The 6,405-nt window shown below is 36.0% G+C and overlaps 1 protein-coding gene across 1 annotated transcript in view; it reads left to right on the forward strand.

Moving 5' to 3' along the window:
- LOC106882548 (low-density lipoprotein receptor-related protein 4) overlaps positions 1 to 6,405 on the forward strand; it is a 461,294-nt gene that overhangs the window by 111,119 nt on the left and 343,770 nt on the right. The gene's annotated exons all lie outside the window — the stretch shown is intronic.

The raw sequence follows: 6,405 nt of genomic DNA on the forward strand, positions 1-6,405 counted from the left end.
CACACACACACACACACGTATATGGCCCCTTTCTGTCTACCAAATCCACAAGGCTTTGGTCAACCCAAGGCTTATAGCAGAAGATACTGGCAGTTTTTGACTGGTAGTTATTTTATTAACCCTGAAAGGATGAAAGGCAAAACTGACCTTGGATGAATTTGAACTCAGAACATAAAGACAAGTGAAATGCTGCTTAGCATTTTGTCTGGCATGCTAAAGATTCTGCCAGTTTGCTAACTTAATAATAATAATAATAATAATAATAATAATAATCCTTTCTACTAAAGGCACAAGGCCTGAAATTTTGGAGGAAGAAACTAGTTGATTACATCAACCCCAACGTTTCACCAGTATTCAATTTATTGACCCCCGAAAGCAAGAAAAGCAAAGTTGACCTCAGCGGAATTTGAACTCAAATGAAATAGCAACAGAAATACTGCTAAGCATTTTGTCCAGCATGCTAACGATCCTGCCAATTGGATCGTTTTTTTCAGTAAAAAACACTGGAAAAATAATTCAGAATACTTGTCCAGTATCAGATCAATCCTAAAATCTAATCAGTTCATGCAGTCATGAGGCCAAACATCCCTGAAAGTTACATCCGAATCCATCCAGCAGCTCTTGAGATATCTTGTCCATGGACAAACAAACAAACAAACATGACTGAAAATAATACCTCTGCCTTCACTAAGGCGGAGGTAATAACCCTTTCTACTATAGGCATAAGGCCTGAAATTTTGGGGGGAGGAGACTAGTCGATTATATCTACCCCAGTGTTTCACTGGGACTCGTAATTCATTGACCCTGAAAAGATGAAAGGCAAAGTTATCAAATACAGTAATCCCTCAACTGTTGCTTGTGTTACATTCCAAAATCTCCCATGATAGGTGAAAATCCATGAAGAAGAATCAGTACCGTACTGTATATTTTTTTTATAATTTGTATATATCTATTTTATTAGAAATGCAAAACAGCACCACGCACTCACCTCCCAAGTTTCGTTTTCCATACAGTATGTACGATTCTTTGTTTACTCATCTGCAGTACACTACATATTTTCTTTTAATATATTTTAATTAATGTTATACAGTGCAGGACTGTACTGTACTTTTATTTATTAGTTTTTAAGTGTGAAAATGCTTATTTTACCACAGAAATAATTAATATCTAAAAAAATATAAATGCCTATCAGTCGCAGAAAACCACGATATACTGAGGAGTCCGTGATATAGATTTACATATATCAGCCAGAATAATCCACAATGTACTGAGGGCGCGATTAGTGAACCACAATATGGCGAGTAATTATTGTAATAATAATAATAATCCTTTCTACGATAGGCATGAAATATTTTGGGGAGGGGGCTGTTACAACCCCAGTGCTGAAGTGGTGCTTACATTATTGACTCTGAAATGGTCATTTGAAACTGGAAAGGAATGCTAAAAAAAATACTACCTAGCATTTTGTCCCTTATGCTAATGATTCTGCCAGCTCAAATAATAATGAGACGTAGATAAATTTTCTTCCTACTTTCAGGAATAACAGTGGATTTTCATTTTTTTTTTTTTATTACTCTTTTACACTTTTACTTGTTTCAGTCATTTGACTGCGGCCATGCTGGAGCACCGCCTTTAGTCGAGCAAATCGACCCCAGGACTTATTCTTTGTAAGCCTAGTACTTATTCTATCGGTGTCTTTTGCCGAACCGCTAAGTTACGGGGACGTAAACACACCAGCATCGGTTGTCAAGCAATGCTAGGGGGGACAAACACAGACACACAAATACACACACACATATATATACATACATATATACGACGGGCTTCTTTCAGTTTCCGTCTACCAAATCCACTCACAAGGCTTTGGTCGGCCCGAGGCTATAGTAGAAGACACTTGCCCAAAGTGCCACGCAGTGGGACTGAACCCGGGACCATGTGGTTGGTAAGCAAGCTACTTACCACTGCAAGCTTGCACATGTGTGTGATAGGTTTTGCTGGAATAGTATTTTTTGTTGATGTTGTGTAGCTGAACATCAGCCCTGACATGGAGCAAACATGATTAAAGGCATTCCAAACCAGTACCATCCTATCATTTTTTTTTTTCAGGTGTAGTGTATCTAGGGGTATATAATTTAATATATATTTTTCTTCTTTTTTAAGATTGTAGGAAGTCAATTGAGGCAAATTTGACTATAGTTTCTTGCAAGTTGAGTATCAATGTCATATAGAGGCTTCCCTCCTCATTAATGTATGGCCTCCTATCAGTCTTGGCATTGAGAAAATCTATGACAAAAGGTATTTTAGCTGTGCTTATTTTATATTTCTTTCCTTCACTTTTTTATTTTCATCTAAGACCTCATTATTCAATATATCTTCTTTAATATAACAAGAAAGAAATTTTAGGGAGATTTGGCTGCTATTTCTAGCAAGTCAGATGATCATATCTCAAGGAATCTCCCTCCCTCTCTCTTTGGCTCATTATCAGAGCAATTGTTTTTACAGATGGAATGTCCTTCCCATTTCTAACCACTCCACTGTGAAGTAGGAGTGGAACTTATGTGTATTTGTAAATATCATTATTACCACATCCATTTTCCTATATTTGCATGGCTCACATGAAGTTCATTGAGGCAGACATTCTGTGGCCTGGGGCATTTCCTGTTGCCAACCCTCACCTGTTTCCAAGCATGGTAACATTTTCCTTAGTTCTTCAAACATGAACAGCACAATGATTGGACATGTTTTTGTGGTAGATTGCTAACAAACAACACCGGTTGAATGACAATGACATTTGTTTACAGTTAGCACATGCTGTCAGAACAAGGAGACAGGATCACACACACATGCACATGCATACACGCTCACACACACTCACTCACACACACACACTCACTCACACATACACACGCTCACACGCTCACACACACACATGCTCACACACACGCATGTTGAATTTCTTTCAGTATTTCTCTCTACGAAATCCACTCACAGAGCTTTGGTTTGCCTGGATCTATAGCAAAAAACACTTACTCAAGATGCTGCACAGCAGGACTGAACCTGAAACCATGTTGTTGAGAAGTGAACTTCTTAACCTCACAGCCATGCCTGTGCTATGCTATGTTTATTAGAGACACAATCCACAATTCTATGGCTGTATTGGTAGCAATATGACTTGAACTTATAACCGAACAGTCAGGAGTTTTAAACTTTGATTTCACAGATGTTGTTTGCCACCTCTAGCCATAAACTCGATGCAGTCAACAAAACGAGAAAAAAAAAAAAAAAAATTAAGAGAAACTGAATAAAAATCAATTAAAAAGTTTTAATGACTGTCTTATTTTAAGAACTGACTTTTTGAAGAAGGAAATGCTACATTGATTAGTTTTGTCTCCACCACTGTCTCTATGTTATCTTGATAAGAGAAAAATGTGTTCAACATTTCAGTGCCAGGGATAGGGTTGAATTGAGGTGCCTGAGTGTAATATGATGTTTTGATATTCTTTTAACTGTACTTGGCATTTGGTTCTTTAAGGTCTTTTCTTGAACAGCTGTTAAATTGACATAGCTTTCAGCTGAGAGACAGAACATTTTGGTTGCAATTGATATACAATTGTACATACATACATACGCACATGTATACACACACATATATATATACACATACGTACACACCCTGACACACACGTGTGAACTTGAAGTATATTTATTTTAGTATACACACTCACACATGCAAACGCACATCATTCATGCAGATGTGATCACATGAACATATGCTTAAATTGTAACTGCATGTGCCTGCATCCTGTAAACAGTTTAGCATTGTCAGAAATATATAGATGTTGTTGTTCTGCTGTTTAGGTTTAGTTAGCTAGCAGCAACACTTGTGGATTAGAACAATAGACTATAAGCAAAGCCATACATACATACATACATACATACACACACATACACACACACACACACATACACGTACAATCGTACATAAATATATACACAGCATACACACACATACACAGTATATATACATACACACAGCATATATACATACATACACTCATACATATATACACAGCATACATACATGCATACACAGCCTACATATATACACACACAGCATATATATGTACATACATACATACATACATATACACACAGCATACATACATCCATACACAGTATACATATATATACACACACAGTATATATACATACATACATACACACACACAGCATATATACATTCATACAATCATGCATACATACATACATTAATACACACATGCATATGTGTGTGTGTGTTTAAAAAAAATTGATTGTATTGTGGACCCTTATGTTGCAAATTCAAATCCTACTGGGATCAATGAAATTAAGTACCAGTTAGATATTGGTGTCAATGTAAATGTTACTATATCATTCTTGATGTCAATGGAATTTTAACTGGCTTGAAGATATAGGCGCTAGCATGGCTATGTGGTTAAGTTTGCTTTGCAACCACATAGTTTTGGGTTCGGTCTCACTGTGTAGCACTTTCTGCTATAGCCTTGGCCAACAAAATCCTTGTGAGTGGATTTAGTAGAGGGAAACTGAAAGAAGCCTGGCATATAATGAAAATACATGAGAGAGTATGTGTTTGCATATATGAATGTGTCTGTATGTGTGTGTGTGTTTTTCTGCTTCCTTGTCTTGACATTGTGTGCTAATTGTAAATAAGAATCACTGTTCTTTCTTTGTAATCTTCCTTGAAAACATGTCCAGCCATTGTGCTATTCATGTTCAAAGGACTTGAGGAAATATTGCCTTGCTTGGAAATTGGTGAGGTTGGAGACAGGAAGAGCATCCTGCCATAGGAAATCTGCCTCTGATTTTAATCTGATCCATGCAAACATAGAAATGTGAACATCAAAATGGTTATGAAGATGATGGTAACTGAGATTATATTTATTTTCCAGAATCTTTATAATCTTGCACTAGTTGTGGGCAAATTGTGGCTCGTGAGACTTTCTGAATGGAATGCCTAATGAAAAATTACCTTCAATTGTTTTAGTAGTGCAACCTGCCTGATGATGAGTCCATGTCTCATGAGGCTTGCTTCTTGTAAAAGGTTGCCTATGCCTGCTCTACACCAACCTTTGCTTTTTGCTCCATGCTAGCAACGGTTTTGCTAATTCCTCACATTATAAAAATTTGGAACTTCAGAATGAGATGGATGCCTTTCATGGCACTTACAACCAAAGATGTACAGCTTTCAGCTCTGCACATCACTTACACATGGTGACCTGGGCTGTTACTGAACCAGTCACACCTATGCATAAAAAGTGTAAAATATGCATAAAAAAATAAGCACCAAACTGGTATGATTTCCAAAAAATCCATATATAAAATACTTCTGGAATTTATTGCAAAATTAAGATTCTATAGAATTTTCAGACTTTATTCTAAATAAATGGAGACAAAGAAATGGGAAGTAAGTGTAAAAACAAACATGACACATGCTCACATAAGAAGTTGACATTCATTTACATAAATGCATTCTCTATAGTGCATGTGTGTGTGTGTGTGTGTGTGTGTGTATGTACATAGATATACACAAACATCTCTTCTTTTACTTTTTATGTATGCACATTTTATTTGTTACACTTTTCTCTCTCTGTCTCCCTTACTCATTTGAACTCACAATATATTTGAAAGTAGATACCTTCATTTTGGTTACAGAAAAAAAATAGAATGTGAAATTATATTTCTATTTGACAAACGAACCCAACCAGCAAATCGCTGTTGCTAAGGAAACTAATATACATGCATGTATGTGTGTATGAGAGAGTATGTGCGTGTGCATGAATGCATTGGAAAAACTGAAAATAGCATTTATTTTTTTTGTTAAAGTTTCCTTGGTTAATGGTTGTGTGTTCATCCAGTTAGAATCTCCGGTTGTTCTCTTGTTCTCTTATTAGTCAGGTCTTTCAGTGCATTGGATGAATTGTGGTAAATTATTTCTTTATTATTAATGAAATATAGACTAATAGGTGTGTGGAGTGGGGTATGCGAGGATACCCACCCAAATTAAACTTGTACTTTGCTAGTCTTCTTCCCTCTCCTCTCTCCTTCTCTCTTTCCTTCTCCCTCTCCTTTCTCCTTCTCTCTCCTCCTCCTCTCCTCCTATCTTTCTGTCTCTACCCCCTCTCTCTACATTGCACATGCATTAAAAATTAAATAGAATGCAGTGTTCAAAATAATTTTTTTTAGTTGTATTTTTCCTGATTTTGTTGGAAACAAATTAAAGCAATTTTGTTAGATTTCTGAGGCTAAAAGAAAATGGATGATATATATATATCATGATATATATGTATGTGTGTATATATATATATATATATATATATATATATATATATATATATATATATATAT

This window comes from Octopus bimaculoides, chromosome 6 (assembly GCF_001194135.2).
Source record: "Octopus bimaculoides isolate UCB-OBI-ISO-001 chromosome 6, ASM119413v2, whole genome shotgun sequence".
Taxonomy (NCBI): domain Eukaryota; kingdom Metazoa; phylum Mollusca; class Cephalopoda; order Octopoda; family Octopodidae; genus Octopus; species Octopus bimaculoides.